This window comes from Trichosurus vulpecula, chromosome 1 (genome assembly GCF_011100635.1).
Source record: "Trichosurus vulpecula isolate mTriVul1 chromosome 1, mTriVul1.pri, whole genome shotgun sequence".
NCBI classification, from domain to species: domain Eukaryota; kingdom Metazoa; phylum Chordata; class Mammalia; order Diprotodontia; family Phalangeridae; genus Trichosurus; species Trichosurus vulpecula.
The window spans coordinates 492,247,146-492,269,471 of NC_050573.1; the positions used below are offsets into that span (position 1 = coordinate 492,247,146).

The window sequence follows — 22,326 nt, forward strand, 5'->3', positions numbered from 1 at the left end:
GCTCTGACATTCAGTCCAGCACCTGAGCTGTCCCGATTGCTGAGTGAGTGCTAACTCAACTAAGCCACTACAACTAACCAGTCCCAAGACGTTGTTTCACACAGATCCACAACTTGCCATCTAAGGTGTTTCACCCCATAATCATTGTACCCTGTTCCTCCTCCACCCCCCCCCAGTCCAAAACGTGGTTTCTAAACTTTCATCACGCAATCATCACATGGTATAATTCTGTTTGTCAAGCCACTTAAAACGTAAACAGAGCAGCAATGTGTTCGGCAGTGGCACACGGATACGCATTTATCTCTCATGCACTGCAAACCTAGAATTCTCAGCGCCCACTGTCAGTATATTGCCAAAAGCCGACTTGCACCATCTATTTAGAGCGATGCAGTACTAACGATATTGTCATTCAACCCAACGACCCAGAGAATTCTTCAGGAAAAAACGATGGAATAAAGGAGGGGCTTCAGTGGCCAAGCAGTGGGAGTTCCTAAGTCCCAGAGGGGCAGAGCTAGCAGGGGACAATACCAGCAGCCCAGACGTACCTTTGCTCAGCTAGGGGAAGTGGCAGACACCAGCACAGACAACAAACAGCTGAGACCATTGCTGAAAAGCAACAGTGTTGGAGAGCAGCCCCAAGAGAAGAGGAGACTTCAGGCAGCCAGACCCCTCCCCCACACCTCAGGAAACTGAAGGCTATAATACACAAAGCCAGTAATTACACTCACAATCCCCAGAACAAGAAACCTGGGACAGAGAGCCCTGCGCTCCAAAAGCAGAAATTCACTGTAAAGCCAGGAAAAAGCTAACCAACATGAAGAACACAAAAAAACCGGGGACCATTGAGTCTTTTTGTGGAGACAGGCATGATCAAAATACCAATTTGGAAGACAATGACACTATACTGACATCTGATACCTCAGAAGGGAATGTAAACTGGTCTCAAGCCCAAAAAACATTACTGGAAGAGCTAAAGGAGGATTTTAAAAACCAAATTAGGGAGGTAAAAGAAAAAATGGAAAAAATGGGGGAAAAAAACACTGATGAAATCAAGTCCTTAAAAAATCAGATTGGTGAAATTGCTATGGAGATTCAGAATCTAAATAGAGAAAATGACACCCTGAGAGGTAAAATCAACCAATTGGAAAAAGAGACTTAAAAGCAAAATGAAGACAGCAACTCATTAAAAATTAGAACTGAGCAAGTGGAAGCTAATGACTCTATGAGACATCAAGAAGTAGTAAAACAAAATGTAAAAAATGAAGAAATAGAAGAAAATTTGAAATATCTGACTGGAAAAACAACTGACCTGAAAAACAGATCCAGGAGAGGCAATTTAAGAATTATTGGTCTACCGGAAATACACGATGAAATAAAGAGCCTTGACAGTATCTTCGAAGAAATTATCAAAGATAACTGCCCAGAGGTCGTAGAACCAGAGGGTAAAATAGTCATTGAAAGAATCCACCAATCACCCCCTGAAAGACATCCCAAGTTGAAAAAACCAAGAAACATTATAGCCAAATTTCAGACTACAAAGTCAAGGAGAAAATACTGCAAGCAGCCAAAAAGAAACAATTCAAATCTCATGGAACTGTAGCATAATTTTTGAGGCAAGGAGATGTACATTCAATGAAATAAGGGAATTCCAGACATTCCTGATGAAAAGGTCACAACTCAATGGAAAATTTGATCTTCAAATACAAAACTCAAGCAAGACATATAAAGGTAAACAGGGGGGAACCCCAGAAACCTTATTAATCAATAAGGGCAAATTATTTACATCTTTATATAGGATTATATCATCTTATGTATGTTATATATGTGTGTGTATGTGTGTGTGTGTCAATCTTGAGAACAGTATAGTTATGACAATTGAAAGGGATACACATAGACTGTGGATGTCTGTATAAAATAACTGATATAAGGATAAAAAACATAATTAAGAGATATAAAGGGAGGGTTCTGGGAGAAGAGGTAAGGAGGTAGTAGAAAAGGGTAAATTACATCAAATGAGGAGGCACAAAAACACTTTATAGTAGAGGGAAAAAGGGAGGGAGAAGAGCAGTATTTGAGCTTTACTCTCATCAGATCTGGTTCAAGAAGGGAATAACATACCCTGATAAGAATAGAAATCTAATCTAACTTGTCCTACAGGTAGTAGGAGGGGAAAGGGGGAAAAAAAGGGAGGGGGGTGGTCAGAAGGAAGGGAAGAAGCAGAAAGTAGAAAATAGTAAAATAAAGGAGGGGAATCAAGAGGGAGGGTAAACTGAGGAAGATGGGGGTCAAAAGCAAAACTTTGTTGAGGAGTGAAAGAGGAAAGGGAGAAATAAAAGCATAAACAGGGGAAATTGAATGGAGAAAAAGACACAGATAATAATCACAACTGTGAATGGGATAAACTCTCCCATAAAACGGAAGTGGAGAGCAGAATGGATTAAAAACTATAATCCTACAATATGCTGTTTACAAGAAACACATTTGAAACAGAGGGATACACACAGGGTAAAGTTAAAAGGCTGGAGTAAAATATACTGCATTTCAGCTAAAGTAAAAAAAGCAGGGGTAGGAATCCTAATCTCAGACAAAGCAAAAGTAAAGATAGATTTAATTAAAAGAGATAAGGAAGGACACTACATCCTGCTAAAAGGCACCATAAGCAATGAAGCAAAATCATTGTTTAACATATATGCACCAAGTGGTATGGCATACAAATTCTCAGAGGAGAGGTTAAGGGAGTTACAGGAAGAAATAGACAGCAAAACTATAATATTGGGAGGCCTCAATCTCCCCCTCTCTGAACTTGATAAATCTAACCTCAAAATAAATAAGAAAGAAGTTAAGAAGGTGAATAGAATTTTAGAAAAGGCAGATATGATAGAACTCTGGAGAAAACTGGATGGGATAAAAAGGAATATACTTTCTTCTCAGCAGTACATGGCACATACTCAAAAACTGACCATGTACTAGGGCATAAAAACCTCACAATCCAGTGCAGAAAAGCAGAAGTAGTCAAAGCATACTTTTCTGATCATGACACAATAAAAATTATTTGTGATAAAGAACCATGGAAAAAAAGTTAAAAATTAATTGGAAACTAAATAATCTAATTATAAAGAATGAGCGGGCCAAAGAACAAATCAGAGAAACAATTAATAACTTCATTCAAGAGAATGACAATGAGACAACATACCAAAACTTATGGAATGCAGCAAAAGCAATTCTTAGGAGTTTTACATCTCTAAATGCCTACATGAATAAAATAGAGAAAAAGGAGATCAATGAATTGGGCATGCAACTGAAAACAAGCTAGAAAAAGAACAAATTGAAAATCCCCAATTAAATACCAAATTAAAAATACTGAAAATCAAAGGAGAGATTAATAAAATTGAAAGCAAGAAAACTATTGAATTAATAAATAAAACAAAGAGCTGGTTTTATGAAAAAATCAATAAAACTGATAAACCTTTGGTCAATTTGATTAAAAAAAAAGAAAGAGGAAAATCAAATTACCAGTATCAAAAATGAAAAGGGTGAATTCACCTCTAATGAAGAGGAAATCAAAACAATAATTAGGAATTATTTTGCCCAATTGTACGTCCATAAATTTGACAACTTTAGGGATATGGATGAATATCTACAAAAATATAAATTGCCCAGGTTAACAGAAGAGGAAGTAAAATTTCTAAATAACCCCATCTCAGAAAAAGAAATTGAGCAAGCCATCAATGAATGCCATAAGAAAAAATTTCCAGGGCCATATGGTTTTACATGTGAATTCTATCAAACATTTAAAGAACAATTAATTCCTATATTTTACAGACTATTTGGGAAAATAGGTGAAGGAGTCGTCCTACCAAATTCTTTTTATGACACAAATATGGTACTAATACCCAAACCAGGAAGAGTCAAAACAGAGAAAGAAAAATATAGACCAATTTCCCTAATGAATATTGATGCAAAAATTTTAAATAAAATATTAGCAAAAAGACCGCAGAAACTTATCGCAAGAATAATACACTATGACCAGGTAGGATTTATGCCAGGAATGTAAGGCTGGTTCAATATTAGGAAAACTATCAGCATAATTGATCATATCAACAACAAAACTAGCAGAAACCATATGATCATCTCAATAGATGCAGAAAAAGCCTCTGACAAAATACAACACCCATTTCTATTAAAAACACTAGAAAGCATAGGAATAAATGGAGCCTTCCTTAAAATTGTAACTAGCATCTACCTTAAACCATCAACAAGCATTATTTGTAATGGGGATAAGCTAGATGCATTCCCAATAAGATCAGGGTGAAACAAGGATGTCCATTATCAACCCTACTATTCAATTTGGTACTAGAAATGTTAGCTGTAGCAATAAGAGAAGAAAAAGAAATTGAAGGAGTTAGAATAGGCAAAGAAGAAACTAAATTATCACTTTTTGCAGATGATATGATGATTTACTTAGAGAATCCTAGAGAATCAAGTAAAAAACTACTTGAAATAATAAACAACTTAAGCAAAGTTGCAGGACATAAAATAAACCCACATAAAGCCTCAGTATTCCTATACATTACTGACAAAGCCCAATGGCAAGAGATAGAAAGAGAAATCCCATTCAAAATTACTGTAGACACTATAAAATATTTGGCAGTGGGGGGGGAGGGGGGCGGAGCCAAGATGGCGGCTGGTAAGCACGGACTGGAGTGAGCTCCGTACCCGAGTCCCTCCAAAAACCTATAAAAATGGCTCTGAACCAATTCTAGAACGGCAGAATCCACAGAACAGCAGAGGGAAGCAGGGCTCCAGGCCAGGACAGCCTGGATGGTCTCTGGGTGAGGTCTATTCCACACGGAGCTGGGAGCTGGGAACGGAGTGGAGCAGAGCCCAGCCTGAGCGGCGTGGACGATCCAGACCAGAAGCCGGGCGGAGGGGGCCCTAGCGCCCTGAATATGTGAGCTGCGGCAGTTACCAGACCCCTCGACCCACAAACACCAAAGACTGCGGAGAAGGTTAGTGGGAAAAGCTGCGGGAATGGAAGGAGTTCGCGGTTCAGCTTCCAGCCCCGGGGGCAGCGGAGGTGGGGCAGCTACAGCTGTTGTTACTTCCGGCTCCAGGCCCACCTGGTGGGAAGAATTAAGTGGCGGATCAGAGCAGGAGTGCAACAGCCTGCTGAAGATCTAAGCCCAGTCTGGACTGGGGGTCCTTGGGGAAGGAGGAGTGCGGCTCTGACAGAGCTGGCACCTCCCCCCCAAACGTGGAACATAGAACTCTGTAATCTACAAGCAGTCATACCCCGCTGAAAAACTCAAGGGTCAAGTTAGTTGGTTGGGAATATGGCCAGGCAGCGAAAACGCGCCCAGATTCAGTCTCAGACTTTGGATTCTTTCTTTGGTGACAAAGAAGACCAAAACATACAGCCTAAAGAAGACAACAAAGTCATAGAGCCTACAACCAAAGCCTCCAAGAAAAACATGAACTGGCCCCAGGCCTTAGAAGAACTCAAAAAGGATTTGGAAAAGCAAGTTAGAGAAGTAGAGGAAAAATTGGGAAGAGAAATGAGAAGGATGCGAGAAAACCATGAAAAACAAGTCAATGACTTGCTAAAGGAGACCCAAAAAAATACTGAAAAATACACTGAAGAAAACAACACCTTAAAAAACAGACTAACTCAAATGGCAAAAGAGCTCCAAAAAGCCAATGAGGAGAAGAATGCCTTGAAAGGCAGAATTAGCCAAATGGAAAAGGAGGTCCAAAAGACCACTGAAGAAAATACTACTTTAAAAATTAGATTGGAGCAAGTGGAAGCTAGTGACTTTATGAGAAATCAGGATATTATAAAACAGAACCAGAGGAATGAAAAAATGGAAGACAATGTGAAATATCTCCTTGGAAAAACCACTGACCTGGAAAATAGATCCAGGAGAGATAATTTAAAAATTATTGGACTACCTGAAAGCCATGATCAAAAAAAGAGCCTAGATACCATCTTTCAGGAAATTATCAAGGAGAACTGCCCTGATATTCTAGAGCCACAGGGCAAAATAGAAATTGAAAGAATCCATCGATCGCCTCCTCAAACAGATCCCAAAAAGAAATCTCCTAGGAATATTGTCGCCAAATTCCAGAGCTCTCAGATCAAGGAGAAAATACTGCAAGCAGCCAGAAAGAAACAATTTGAGTATTGTGGAAACCCAATCAGAATAACCCAGGATCTCGCAGCTTCTACATTAAGAGATCGAAGGGCTTGGAATGCGATATTCCGGAGGTCAATGGAGCTAGGATTAAAACCTAGAATCACCTACCCAGCAAAACTGAGTATCATGTTCCAAGGCAAAATATGGAGTTTCAATAAAATAGAGGACTTTCAAGCTTTCTCAGTGAAAAGACCAGAACTGAATAGAAAATTTGACTTTCAAACACAAGAATCAAGAGAAGCATGAAAAGGTAATCAAGAAACGGAAATTGCAAGGGACTTACTAAAGTTGAACTGTTTTGTTTACATTCCTACATGGAAAGATGATGAGTATGATTCATGAGACCTCAGTATTAGGGTAGTTGAAGGGAATATGCATATATAGATATATATATATATATATATATACACATACATACACACACATATATATGTGTGTGTATATATATGTTTATGTATATATATAAGTGAATGTGTATGTATGTATATATCTATGTGTATATGTATGTATGTGTATATATATATGTGTATCTATATATATATGTAAAAGAGAGCAGACACAGGGTGAGTTGAAGATGTAGGGAAGATATCTAAAAGAAATAAAATCAAATTAAGGGATGAGAGAGGAATATATTGAGAGAGGGAGATAGAGAGAGATAGAATGGGGTGGATTATCTCGCATAAAGGTGGCAAGAGGAAGCAGTTCTATGGGAGGAGGGGAGAGGGCAGGTGAGGGGGGAATGAGTGAACCTTGCTCTCATCAGATTTGGCCTGAGGGGGAATACCATACATACTCAGTTGTGTATCTTACCCCACAGGAAAGAAGAGGGAGGAAGATAAAAAAAAAAATAAAAGGGGGGGATGATGGAGGGGAGGGCAGATGGGGGTGGAGGTAATCAAAACAAACACTTTGGAAAGGGGACAGGGTCAAGGGAGAAAATTCAATAAAGCGGGATGGGTTGGGAAGGAGCAAAATGTAGTTAGCCTTTCACAACATGAGTATTGTGGAAGGGTTATACATAATAATACATGTGTGGCCTAGGTTGAATTGCTCAACTTCTTAGGGACGGTGGGTGGGAAGGGAAGAGGGAAGAGAATTTGGAACTCAAAGTTTTAAAATCAGATGTTCAAAAACAAAAAAACTTTTTGTATGCAACTAAAAAATAAGATACACAGGCAATGGGGCGTAGAAATTTATCTTGCCCTACAAGAAAGGAAGGGAAAAGGGGATGAGAGGGGAGGGGGGTGATAGAGGGGAGGGCTGACTGGGGAACAGGGCAACCAGAATATAAGCCATCTTGGAGTGGGGGGGAGGGTAGAAATGGGGAGAAAATTTGTAATTCAAAATATTGTGAAAATCAATGCTGAAAACCAAATATGTTAAATAAATAAATTGCATTTAAAAAAAAAATATTTGGCAGTCTATCTGCCAAGACAAACCCAGGGCCTATATGAACATAATTATGAAACACTTTTCACACGAATAAAGTCAGATCTAAATAAATGGAAAAATATCAGTTGCTCATGGTTAAGCCAAGCTAATATAATAAAAATGACAATTTTACTAAATTAATCTATCCAGTGCCATACCAATTGAACTACCAAAAAATTATTTTATGGAGCTGGATAAAATAATAACAAAATTCATCTGGAAGAACAAGAGGTCTAGAATATCTAGGGTATTAATGAAAAGAAATGCTAGGGAAGGTGGCCTAGCCATACCAGATAATTAAACTGTACTATAAAGCAGCAGTTATCAAAACTCCCTGGTACTGGCTAAGAAACAGAGTCATTGATCAGTGGAATAGGATAGGTACACAAGATGCAGAACTCAAGGACTGTAGCAATCTACTCTTTGATAAACCCAAAGAATCCAGCTTCTGGGCTATGAACTCACTATTTCACAAAAGCTGGGAAAATTCAAAAATGGTAGGGGAAAAACTGGGCAGAGACCAATATCTTACACCATATACCAAAATAAAGTCAAAATGGGTTCATGATTTAGGAATAAAGGCTGATATACTATAAGCAATTTGGGAGAGCAAGGAATAGTTTACCTATCAGATTTACGGAAAAGAAAAGAATTCATGACACAACAAGAGAGAGCATTACAAAATGCAAAATAGATAATTTTGATTATGTTAAATTGAAATGCTCTTGCATAAAAAAAGTCAATGCAAGAAAGATTAGGAGGGAAACAGAAAATTGGGAGAAAATCTTTACAACCAGTGTCTCTGATAAAGGCCTCATCTCTAAAATATACAGGGAACTGAGCCAAATTTATAGGAATACAAGTCATTCCCCAATTGAGTAATGTCAAAGGATATGAACAGGCAGTATTCAGAGGAAGAAATTAAAGATATCTATAGGCATATGAAAAAATGCTCTAAATCACTACTGATTAGAGAAATGCAAATCAAAACAACTCTTAGGTACCACATCTCTCCTGTCAGATTGGCTAAAATGACAAAACAGGAAAATGATAAATGCTGGAGAGGATGTGGGAAAATTGGAACATTGTTACATTGCTGGTGGAGTTGGGAACTAATCCAGCCATTCTGGAGAGCAATTTGGAACTATGCCCAAAGGGCTATAAAAATGTTCATACCCTTTGATCCAGCAATACCCCTTCTAGGGTTATATCCCAAAGAGATCACACAAGTGGGAAAGGCACCTGTGTGTACAAAAATATTTATAGCGGCTGTCTTTGTAGTACCAAAGAATTGGAAATCAAGGGGATGCCCATCAATTGGGGAATGGCTGAACAAGCTGTGGTATTATGAAGGTAATGGAATACTATTGTGCTATAAGAAATAGGGATGATACGTCTACACGATATAATGCTGAGCAAGCAGAGCAGAACCAGGAGAACATTACGTAACCACAGATACATGGATTCTGTGATCACTAACCCTGATAGACTCTGCTCTTCTCAGCAACACAAGGTGCAAAGACAATTCTAAAGGACTCATGATGAAGAATGCTATCTACATCCAGAGAAAGAACTATGGAGTCTGAATGCAGATTGAGGCACACTTTATGCTTGCCCTTTTTTTCCCCTTTGTTTTTTTTTCTCTTTTGTTTTTGTTTTTGGGGGTTTTTTTGGTTCTGTTTCTTCTTTCTCATGATTCATTCCATTGGTCATAATTCTTCTTCACAACTTGACTAGTACGTAAATAAGTTCAATGCAAAGTCATATGTAGAAGATATATCGGATTCCATGTGGTCTGGGGTGGGGGGGGGGGGCGGGGAGAGAAAATCTGGAACTCAAAATTATGTGGAACCAAGTGTTGTAAACTAAAAATAAAAAAATCTCAAAAAAAAAAAAAAAAAGAAAAAGAAAATCCACAAGTTGACTGGAGCCAATTCCTACAAATAAGAGAAGCATCACATACGTAGGGATTCATAACCAACTCATAAATATCCACCAAAGTAGTGATTTTAATTATTATCAGTATGGGCGGAAACACATTAAAAGTGTAATAAAAGCAACACTAACAGGCTCAAATAAGGTTGCCCCAATTAAGAAAATAGCAGTTAAATAAATGGTTAAATTAATAAATCACCAGGAGGTGATAATGGAAGTATTGCATGTGTGAATGAATACACATATATAAACATACATGTGCACACATACACACGTACATACATGTATACATATATACATGTGTATATACATGTGCATATGTATGTATGTATGTGTATATATATACACATAATCTATTTGACTGAGCATAAAAGTCAAATTAAGTGAAATTACCTAATACACAGTCACTAGCAAATGAGGGGGCAGGAGCTCTGAATTGAGAAAAATTCATGGTATACCTGAACACTAACTTTAAAATGTACTATTGTTGTTTGCACAAAAGTTGCCTTATAATATATTTAAATAGCAATCTCCTAAGAATAATATAGTAGTGAACTCAATCCTTCTGTCCAACAGAAATTTAAACCGTGGCATATCAGAATATTAGAAAGGCACTTTTTTGTCCATCAGAATTTTTGCAGACACTCTGTAATTTAAGAGAACATAGATCTAACCTGCCAACAAATACAGAATTACAAAATAAAGGGTGCTTTAGACTAGATATATTGCAACTCTCTCATTAGGGTCCTGACCTTGGAGCCAGGAAGACATAGTACAAAGCTGACCTCAGACACTTAAAGGTTGTGGGATGCTAGACAAGTCAATTAATTTCTACCTGTTTCAGTTTACACATCTGTAAAATGTGGATAATAGTACCTAATTCCCAGGGTCGTTGTTGAGGATAAAATGAGGTATTTTTTGTAAAAAATTTAGCACATCTCACTCCAAATCACCAGAGTCATCTTAGGGACCACTAAATCTCTCTCTTCCCACTGCTACCTTTCAGGCATTTTTCTTCTAACCAAGATTTCAAAATTGAAACCCCAATATTAAATGAAAATCCCTATGCCAGAAACTGGTTAGTTTGAACAGCTTTAAGTCCATGCATTGATTTAAACCTATCCCATGTCGTCACTGGTTGCTACTCAAGAGGTCAGAAGTGAAAGAAGTGTCAACATGCCATCTCTCAGATGTCTCAGCAGTTAAAACAGATAGTATGTATGCATTTACAAATGCAATTCTCCTCACACCACACCCTCCAAAAAAAAAATCAAGCTAGTTTCCCCAGCTCCTCAGGGAAACTGCTGCAAAGAGAAAACACAGCCAACTAACCAGGCTGCTTTGCAAAGGCTGGGCCTTGCACCCAGAAGCCTTTGCAATGCAAGGAACACGATTTTGGAAAACAGCGAGCTCTAAGACAAATGCAGCTGAACTGAAATACTGAGGAAGGATCCCTACCTTAGAACGTAGGGAACCTATTTTAATACCCCTTATTGAAAAAAGTTACACATAGCTGGACGGCAACCAGGTGAAACCAAAAGGAAGATCAATAAAGTTTGCTGAGTTTGCAAGTCTTATGCGGGCAGAGGACACCCACTGCAGAGCCAGCTTCCATCCCAACCCGGCTTTAAATGCAAACGCCGAAAACGCCCCCCGCGCCAAAATGGTGCAACCAGCGGCCAAGTTGCAAGGGCTGGTCCATTTGGTGATCCGCAGACTGCCCGCATGGCACGCGCCGCCCCCCGCCCTTTCTGCACCCCTACCCTCCCACTCCCACCCCGGGAGCTGCGGAGGCCGGCTGGGCGTCGCGTGTCCGCTCTCCAGGGCTACGAGAAGGAGGAGGAGGAGAATGGACAGTCCCTAGCCGCTCCACTTACCTCCGTCCGGCCCCACGCTCTCGCCCCAGTGCCGGCCCCGGCAGCTACATGACCCGCCCCCGCCGACTCTCAGCCTTGTGGGCGGGGAAAAGGAGAAGGGACCAATAGGGCGTGACCATTGGTCCATTCCGCCACACCCCCTCCTTCAGACTCCTGCTCCCTCCCCCCCTGCCCCTGGAGCTCGTGCTCCCGCGCGCCTGGGGAGAAACAGACTACGCTGGGGGCTTTAGCTGCTTCCCTGGGGCTCCCCAGACAGATGTTCCGCGGTGCATGCGCCCGAAGTGGAGGGAGTGGGGGTGGGGGGAGACGTGGGGCAGGGGGAAGTCTCCAAAACTCAGGTGGGTGGGGTGGATTGACGCAGAATCTGAGCCCTAAAATGAAAGTAAAGAAGTGGACAGTTTATGAAAACTTTATTGTCCGCCCTTTCAATTAAAAGGACATCCCATGAGTCTGGACCTTCTTGGTGACGCAGGGTTGGTGGTAGTTTTGCAAGAAATGCAGAGTAGTTAATGGTGTTTTATTTAGTTTGCATTTTAGTTTATATTAAATGCAAGCTGACTAGTTACTCTTCTGCTTTGCTTCAGGGCATTTTCTGTTTGCAGCTGCCTGACAGCCTACATTCTTTACAATTCATGGTGGAAGCAGGCTAACACTAACTCGAAGCCCAAAATCTACTAGGCGTAGCTAGGTTTTTTTTTTTTAAACATACATTAGTATTAACACAATCGTATTGATACTGTCCTGATTTTCTATGTCCTCTTCTGAATTTTCTTCTGCTCTCTTATGTGTATTTTTAAGGGCTTCCGAGATGCGCGCGCGCACACACACACACACACACACACACACACACACACACTCCTTCCTTATAAGAGACGGTCAAGCAAAACATCCAGGCGATGATTGTGTCTGAAAATGTATGTCTCACTCTCTAGTCCCTTACCTCTCTTCTGAGAAGTAGGAGGCCTATTGAATCATCAGACTGTAAGAGTAATGATTGGTTATCACATTGATTTCATTTGCAATATTGTAGGCTCTGTATAAATTGTTCTGATTCTGCCCGCTTCCTCTGTATCAGTTCATGTACGTCTTTACGGTTTCCCTAAATCCATCCTATTCACCACTTGTTGTGGGAAAATGATATTCTTATCACATTCATAATGAGGCTGGACCATTGGCTCATTCCTCCATAGGGCTCCCTCGGCTTCCTTCTTCCCTTCCCTTCCCCACGATTTGTTCAGCCATTTCCCAATTGAAGGACTGACACTTGGTTTCCAGTTATTTGCTACAAGAAAAAAGGGTTCATATAAATATTTTTTTTAACTGTGGGGCCTTTCCCAATGTGACTTTTTTTTTTATCTTTACTGGGTATATTCGTAGTAATGGTATTGATGGATCAAAGAGAATATACAATTTAGTAGTCTTTGGGATATAGTTCCAAATTGCTTTCTAGAATGGTTGGACCATTTCACAGCCACACCAGAAGTACCTTAGTATCCCTGTCTTTTTACAATGTCTCCCATAACTGTAATTTTCTCCCTTTTTTTGTCACCTTGACCAATCTGATAGTATGAGGTACGAACAAACAATTGTACCTCTTCTTAGTGATTTGTAGCATTTTACGTTGTTGTTCTTAGTTTGCTTTCATTCTCTTAAGAACTATCCTTCGACCACCGAACTACTTGTTCTTATACAGTGTCCCAAATGTCAAAGTGCCCTAAGACTTTTGTGACACCCTATATGTTTGCATCGTGTATTTCTATATTTGCATCATGAATGAATTTGTATATTATATATTTGTAGCATGTATTTGTATATATTATGCATTATACATTCTCTATAATATCTTAACTATAAGAACTCTCTAAAGCATTTAATGCTGTTGATTATTTTCTGCCCTGAAATACTCTTTCCTTTCTAGGTTTGTATGACATTGCTGTCTTGGTTCTTTGCTGGTCCTTCATCCATTTCATACACGCTAACTGTGGGTGCCCCCCCAAAGCTCTGTCGTAGGCCCTTTCTCCTTTTCCCTTTCCCCTTTATACTTGGTCACTTGGGGATGTCATCAGCTCCCATGGGTTCAGTTATCATCACTATACAGATGATAGATAGATGGACGGATAGATAGACAGAAACACACATTTGTATATATGTAGATATACATGTCTCTAATCTTCTGAATTATTTTCATACCTCCCAACTGCCTTTTAGACATAACCAAATGAATGCCTCATAGGCACTTCAAAATCAACATGTCCAAAACAGAACTCATTATCTTTCCCCAACAACCTTCTTTTCTTCTGAACTTTTCTATCAGAGTAGAGGGCATCACTATCTTTCCAGTCATTCAAGCTTACAATTTTGTTGTCATCCTTAGTTCTCACTCTCTCCCCAAATATCCAATCCATTGCCAAATCTTGTTTCTATTTATATCACCCCGTTCTCTCCACTTAGACAACCGCCACCTTAGTTCAGTCCTTTACCTATTACAGCAGCCTTCTAACTGGTCTCCCTGTCTCAAACCTCCCCTCATTCTAATCCATCCTGCTGGCAAAGTGATTTTCCTGATGCATGGTTCTGATCATATAACCCACTTATTCAATAAACATCGATGGCTCCCTATTACCTCTAGTACCAAATATAAAGTCCTCTGTTGGCATTTAAGGTGCACAATCTAGCCCCTGACACATTTTCATTATTCTTATACTTCACTCCCCTCCCCACATTCCTCTTGTATGATAGATATTCCTTTTCCTGTGTATTCCCCACCCCTGAAATGTTTTCCTCACCTCCAACTCCTATTTTCTCTGGCTTTCTGCAAGACTCATCTCAAATCCCTCCTTCTGCAGAAAGCCTTTCTCATCCCTCCGTTCTCTCCTATTGTCTTCTCTTCTGAGATAACCTTCCATCGGGTCTATATGAGTCTTGTATGTTATCTACATGTTGTTTGCCCTTTTACATTGAGGTCCTTGAAAGCATGGATTATTTTTGCCTTTATTTGTATTCTCAGCACCTAGTGTGGTAGACGGCATGTAATAAGCCCTTAATAAATGCTTGCTGACTTTAAATTTTCTATCAAGACTTCTTATCAATTCATCATTAACCTTTTTAAGTGTATTGATTTTTGTTTGTGCAAAAATGTCTTCATTTTGTGTAATCAACAATGTTCAATTTATTTCCTGTGATCATCTCTCTCTCTTGTTTGGTCAAATTGTTCCTTATTCTTAGTGATGGAAGGTATCTACTCCCCTTCTAATTTGTTTTTGATATGACATTTTATATGTAGGTTGTCTATTTGGAGCTTATTGTGGTTTATGATGTCAGTTGGTGGTATAAGCCTAATTTCTGCTAGACTGCTATCCAGTTTTACCAGCAGTTTTGGAAAATATGAGCACTTACCCTAGCAGTTGGCATCCTGCGGTTTGTGAACACTCTGCTACCATGCTCAGTTGCTGCTTAGTCTTGTGCACCTAATCTCTTACTCTGATCAATGTTTCTTTTTTTAATCCATACATACCAAATGGTTTTGAAGTTTACTACTTTGTAATGTAATCTAGCGCAGTAAAAACAAAAACTTTTCTTCTCATGGTTTTTCCATATTACCTTGAGATTTTGACCTTTTGTTGCAACAGATGAATTATCTTTTCTAAATCTATAACATAATTCTTTGGTAGTTTGATTGATATGACACTGAATAAATTAATTAATTTGGTGGGATTGTCATTTTTATTATATAATCATAGCTCAATGATGCACAACTAATCTTTAATTATTTAGCTCTTTATTTCTGTAGAGAAAGTTTCATAGTTGTACTTGTATAGTTCCTGTCTATGTCCCAGAATGTGGACAACCAGATATTTTGAACAAAAATTTTCTTTTCCTTCTCTTGCTTCCGTTTTTTCCCCGGACTTTGTTGTCTCTATGCAGAAAGGCTGAAGATTTGGGGTTTCTTTTCTATCCTTCTATTTTACTGAAGTTATTGTTTCTATTATTTCTGTTGAATCTCTGTGATTCTCCGAGTGAGCCCATTTATTTTTTTGATTGAGCCAACTATTTAAAAGTTAAGAAGAATAGGGCTCTGATTAGGAAAGTAGCCAGGCCAATTCTAGGCGGCGGGAATTGTTCAATCTGTCTTTCCTATTCACCTTACACCTAGTAACAAATACTCTCTAAATGTATGGTATAGAATATGTATTTACCACTGACTAAGCCACTAAAAAGTGAAAGTAGATTTCTTTCTTTTTTATTTTTCTCTACAAAGGAAGTCTTGCTGGGGAGTGGAAAGGGAGGCATCTATTGAGAAATGTAAGTGATGTAAAAATGGAAAATATTTTAAAAATTTTAAAGTGAAGACAGAGTCTAAGGTTATATGATATATCCAACTCTGAGGATATAGCATAACTACCCAAATCCCAATATGATGAGTGTAACTGCCAACATAATGAACATAACTGGAATATAACTGCTGTTACTCTTCCTCCCATGCTTTCGATGAACCTTCATGCCTCTATACCAACAGTGAGTTTCCATATCTGTGAAAAACAGACAGCAGTGAATCTTCGGCAGCAGTACCAATTGCATCTGGATTATTCTTGCTTACGTAAAAGGCATTTCTAAGCTTCCTGGATGTTGACCAGTAGCAATAGATCAATGAGGCCACAGAAAGAGCTTAACCCAATGTGAACCAAGATGGCATGTAAAGGACACAAATTGGCACAAGTTTCCAGCCTCTGTGAACTCATCTCTCTGATGCCTAGCTGTGCTGGCTGAGCAATGAAATGGACTGTATTAAAAATAAACAATTTTGCAGATGTTTAACTTATAGCAGAATTAGACTTTTCAGCAAATGTCCAGATAATCTGTCTCCTATTACTATTTTATTTCACTACTTTCATAATCTGGCTGGGGTAATGACCATGGGAATGGAAAATGGAAAAAAAAAGTCCAACAGATGGAAGAGATCATTTTAAAGTTAAAATATAACAACACTTGGTCAACTAATAGAGTATGATCAAAGAAACTAGGAAGAGCTTAATGAAAATAGTTCTCAACTTTTTCAATCCACAATTTGATTTAAAAACACCAAAAGTTATTCATATGACTTCCTGCTACTCTTTCAGAAAAAGCCTAATCTCAGTGTCTTTGAGATTCCCTGTGCTTGTCAAATTGTGACAATAGAGCCTAGACTTGATAGAGGGAACTATAGATTTCAAGCATGGGCAGAGTAATAAACAGATAGTGAAATTTGAGTGTCAAATATAATCTTCAGATGTCAGTGATCATTATATGAATACTTCCCAATCTCCTAGGTTCTGGAAGAAACACAAAAGTTGGGTAAGCCACGGTCATATAATAGGGGAATGAGTCAAAAACAAATAACTGTAACAGGTAATGTTACACGATAAGTGCAGTAAAGACATACAAGACTATGTGAAGGCTGAGGCAAAAGGACATTGCTGTCAAGGAAATCAGGGAAAGCTTCATGGAAGAGATAGCATTTGTGAGGAGCTGCTGACAAGGAAATCAGGGAAAGCTTCATGGAAGAGACAGCATTTGTGAAGAGCTTTAAAGAGGCTTAAGAAACAATGTGAGCAAAAACAGACAGAAGGGAAATTACAGGATAGATGCCAAAAGAAAAAACAAAACCCAAACCCATTTGTCTACAGCCTCCTAGGTTCTTAACCCAGGGCCTGTGAATTTGGTTTTTTTAATATATATTTTTATAACTGTCTTTCAATATAATTGGTTTCCTTTTTAAATCTATGTAATTTTTTGTGCATTTTAAAATATTCTGGGAAGGGGTCCACAGGCTTCACAAAAAAAAAATTAAGAATCCCTAGGCTAGAGCAAAAAATGTGTAAGGAAAAGGAATAATATAAGCACTTATCCAGTGCTTATTAGTTGCCAGGCATAATGGTAGGCAAATATCATCTAAGTTCACCCTCACATCAACCCTGGGAGATAGATGCTATTATTATCTTCATTTTACAGCTGAGGAAACAGGTATACAGAGTGACTTGTCCAGTCTCACATAGTTAGTAAGTGTTGGGAGTGGGGCAGCTAGGTGGTGTAGTGAGTAGAGCACCAGTCCTGGAGTCAGGAGGACCTGAGTTCAAATCTGCCCTCAGACACTTGACACACTAGCTGTGTGACCTTGGGCAAGTCACTTAACCCCAATTGCCCTGCCTTCCCTCCTGCAAAAAAAAAAATAAGTGTTGGAAGTCAAATTTGAACTCAAGTCTTCCTTATTATAAACCCAGCCCCGAAAACATTAGGCCACCTAGAAAAAGATGATGGTACCAGACTGTGAAAAGCATTAAAAGTTAGGTGGGGGAGTATGAAATTTATTTGGTAGGCAGTAGGGAGCTACTGAAGATTTTCCAACAGAAGAATGAGAAGCTTAAGAAAAATTGAAGAATTAATTGGAGGAGAGTATTTTGAGAGGGAAGGTAAGATCTGTATGGAAGGTATTGCCGTAGTCCAGACCAGTGGTAATAAAAGTAGTGATAGTGACTCTAAAGAGAATAAGATGGATTTGCAAATATGAAGGTATACTTAACAGAACCTGATAATTGATTGACTGACTATTAGAGGTAAGGAAGGTAAAAGTATCAAAGATAACACCAAGGTTTAAACAAACAGCTTAAATGAAAAAGCCACAGAGAAAAAAAAAACTTTACAGTCAAAAGAAGAGCATGTTTAGGAAGGCTTCTGGACATACTGAGATTAAGGTGTCAGTGATCTATCCAGGTGCAGATACTAACTGCCCCTGAAACCCATGTTCTAGTTGTGGCCTCCCTCTACCACATCCTGTAGAGGCTTTGGGTTTCAGGATTATATAGAGATTGAGACTTTCAAAGATACATCCAAGATGCTTTTTTGTGCTTATGGACTCAATTTAATTCAACAAGCACTTACTTATTGAATTTATTAAACACTTCTTATATATCAGGAACTGTCCTAGACTCTGAGGATTTGCAGAAAAAAATTAAACAATCCATTCTCTCACCTTTTACTAGGGGGAGGGGAGGGAGGAAGGAACAAGCATATACACAGATAAGTAGATATTAAAACATATAACAAGGGGCAGGTAGGTGGCACAATGAGTTCAAATGTGACTTCAGACCCTTGACACTTACTAGCTATGTGACCTTGGGCAAATCCCTTAACCCCAATTGCCTTGCCTTCCTCCCTCCAAAAAAAAAAAAACATACAACAATAAGTAGCCATAAATACATACAAAGATAAGTAGGTATAAGTATATATAAAAAATAAATACAAAGTAATTTGTTGAGAGAAGTGGGAAAATCCTGAAAACTAGGAAAATGAGGATAGACCTTATAAGGAGGGAGCATTTTAGCTAAGCCTTAAGGAGAGCTAGGGTTTCCAGGAGGTGAGAAAGAAGAGCATTCCAGATATGAAACACTTTCTGTGCAAAAGCGCGAAGCAGGATATAAAAGGTTATGTGTGAGATGTAGCAAGTAAGACACTTTGAGTGAAACATGCATACAGGAGGGAGAGAAATGAGTAATCAACCTGGAAACATAGATTGGAGCCTAATTGTGAAGTGTTTTAAATGTGACTCAGGGTTATTCAATTTAAAATGACCATATGATTAGTCATAGAAAAGCCCAGCTCCCCTACATAAACCTCATCTGAAAACATCAGCAGAAATACTAGTGATGAAAAAATCAAAAAAGAAATAGGAGGAAAGTATTCCATCCAGGCCAGAACTGTACCAAAAAATGGAGAGGAGCTTGGAAACCAAAGAAGCCAGTGCCAGCTCATATAATCCCAGAAGTTTCAAAGTCAGAAAGACGTAGTGCTAAAGAAATCAGCAAGAATTCTGATTACTGAGCTAGAAGCCAGAGGAGGTGAAGAAAGGAAAGAGCCAGCAAAGTCTCCTACAAACAGATCTGAGGCCAGGCACTATGCTAAAGAACATCATAGGCCAGCACCAGCACCAATAACCAGGCACATGAACTTAGATGCGTGTCAGAGCAAAATCAAGAGAAAGAAACGCCTTTATAGATCACTACACAGGGAAATGGAGTACTCTTCTAAGCACTGGGAGCCACAACAAAAGATAGGGCCAACTCATCACCTGGATGCCAGAAGCCAGGTAGATTGAAGAGGCTTGAGAGGAGTATTGGTACCTGTAAAGGTCACAGCAGGGGATGGAATCCACTCCCAATTCAGGATTATGCAAATGAAGGAAAAGAGACCAGCTAATACACCTGAACCCACAGGGGACCACCATGAAAGAGAGGTAGCAGTCAGGGAAAGAGCCAGAGAATAGGGCCTATTACCAGTCACCATATCCAGATTAGCAATGCCAGAAGCATCCAGGCTATATGAGGGATAGGATCAAGCCAGGCCTGCCCAACCAATCCCAAAGTGCCAGACGAAGACTAGACTGAACAAAAATCCCAATCCAAGAACTGAAGTTGCAAATATGAGTAAGCAATGAACAAATAATATGAGGTAGGAGAAGTCCAAGAGGTAGACCGAGAAGGAGAGAATAACCTCACAGTCGCTACTACTAGGGTCTCAGAAAAAAAAAAAAAATTCTTGGCCACAAGGACTCTGAGAGTCCCTGGAATAAATGAAATGAAAAATGAAATTATAGTTCAAGAGGAAAAAAATTAGAAGGAGAATAAATGGCTTAGAATAAAAAATGGAAAATATTACCAAGTAGACTCCCTTGAAAACAAAATGGAGAAAACAGAACTCAGTGGTCCCTACAACACAATACAAAATTGAATAAAGTTAAAAAACTAAAAAATTAGAAAAATTTGTGAGGTATCTACAATCAAAAACAACTAACATGGAAAAAGAGACCAAGGAGAGAATATTTAAGAAGCATTAAACACTATGAAAACCAGGAACAGACCAAAAACCTGGACATAGTATTTTAATAAATTATAAAAGAAACTACTCAGAGCCACATGAGGCACAGGGCAAAGAAAGATTAAAAAGCTTCCAGTAGACTTTAGTACTCTGAGCAACAAAATAATCAACCATATTTCCAGAGAACAAATAATGAGAAATGCTACCTACCTCCTGATAGAAAAGAGAAACACTAAATATATGGAATTTTTTAGTATGGCAGTGTGGGAATTTATCTTGCCTGAATATGAATATTTGATACAAGAGTTTTGTTTTTCTTTTTTTCCTTTGGTGAGTGAGAGCTAAAAGGAGAGAAAAATAAATGTTTAACTGGAAAAAATAAAATTTAATTAAAACTAAAACAAAATAAGAAATCATCTTCCATGTAGCTTCTGAAAGAAACCCCAACCTAAGAAAGTTATAGCCAAAATCCAGAGCTTCCAGGTTAAAAAAATATATATTGTAAACCACTAAGAAAGAGACCAAATCAAAAGGAACCACAGGTAAGATCATACAAAACTTGGCAGCAACTAACAGAAAGATGAAAAATCTTGGAATATGGTATTCCAAAGGGCAAAAGATAATCCAAATAAATAACAAACCCAGATATGCAAAGTCATATCATTGACAGTGAACCAGACTAAGTCCAGTCACATAAATCAAACCAAAATTTTACTTGCTAACAAAAAGGGATAATCAAATTGCTCTTACCACTATTCCAAATGGGCAATACATAAATATACGCTATAGTTTTCTGGGTCAATGTTAACCCATCTTCAAGGAAAATATCTAGAATAACAATTAAAACATTCTGTGGGTTTTTGGGTTGTATCAGGGAATAGAGAAGAGGAATAGCTCCTGGTACATTTTGCTTCATATTTAATTTCTGTGACTGACATTGCTAACAAGATTGTTTTTTACTCTACAGCTATTTGGTAAACATGGAGTCATTTTTGCTCTCCTTTCTTCTTATTATAAAGAAATTCAAGGAACAGAAAATGAAATATATTTCATAATTGTCATTAGGAGAAGAGTTCATAACCAAACAAGGGATGAAAGGAGATAAAATGAGTAATAAATATTTTAACAATACATAATAGTGAGTAGAAAGAAGTTTAAAAGAGGACATGGACAAGCAGGACAGCGTTGGTATTACCATGTTAAGTTTATAAACAAGCACACATATACATATGTGTTTAAATAATCTTTACTTAATAGATTCAAGATTTTACGTGCAATCACCCTTTTCTGGCCTTCTTTGTGCATGGACATGTCATATTTATTGATTATCTTATAAATGTGACATTCATAGAAGTGATATCTTCATACAACTCAACTTGGCTTGTTACAGCTCATAGAAACTTCCCTTTATATCATCACATCTAGTCTTTAATTGCTTCACAATTATGGGTTATGTTATAGATTTCTAGCTCTATCATAAGAATCAGGATGTGTTTCCCAGCTAGTTTCTCTTTCTATGATTACCTTTACTCCTCTTTATTCAATCAAGAACGATTTGTGGTTTCCTTCTATGTCTTTGAGATAACATATTCAAAACTGTATGCATATTCTTAAAGCAGTTTATTTAGGTTTTAAGATATCAAAGGACTTCCTACATTGACGATGTTGGTATAGTGCTTAGAGAGAGATATCAAGACTAGAGATAGAAATTTGGGGGATATGTGTGTGTGTGTGTGTGTGTGTGTGTGTGTGTGTGTGTGTGTGTGAGAGAGAGACAGAGAGACAGAGAGACAGAGAGACAGAGAGACAGAGAGAGACAGAGACAGAGACAGAGAGAGGGACAGAGACAGAGACAGAGACAGAGAGTAGAAGATAAGGCCAAGGATAAAATTATTGGTTTGATATCTACATTAAAGTGTCAGGAAGATGATGAAGATCCAAGGAAGGAGATTGAGGAGTGATCAGAAAGATAGTAAAATGAGAAGATTGTGGTGACATTGAAACTAAAGGCAGATAGTATATCCAGTCATAGAGATTGTTTA

General features: G+C 38.4%; 1 protein-coding gene across 1 annotated transcript in view; it reads right to left on the reverse strand.

The window, feature by feature from the left end:
* The window catches only part of FOCAD (focadhesin), a 360,082-nt gene extending 348,591 nt beyond the window's left edge, over positions 1 to 11,491 (reverse strand). Inside the window, exon 1 of the mRNA XM_036738081.1 lies at positions 11,438 to 11,491. The gene's annotated coding sequence lies outside the window, so the exon portion shown is untranslated. The remainder of the gene's footprint in view (positions 1 to 11,437) is intronic.
* Between the last annotated feature and the right edge of the window lie 10,835 nt (positions 11,492 to 22,326).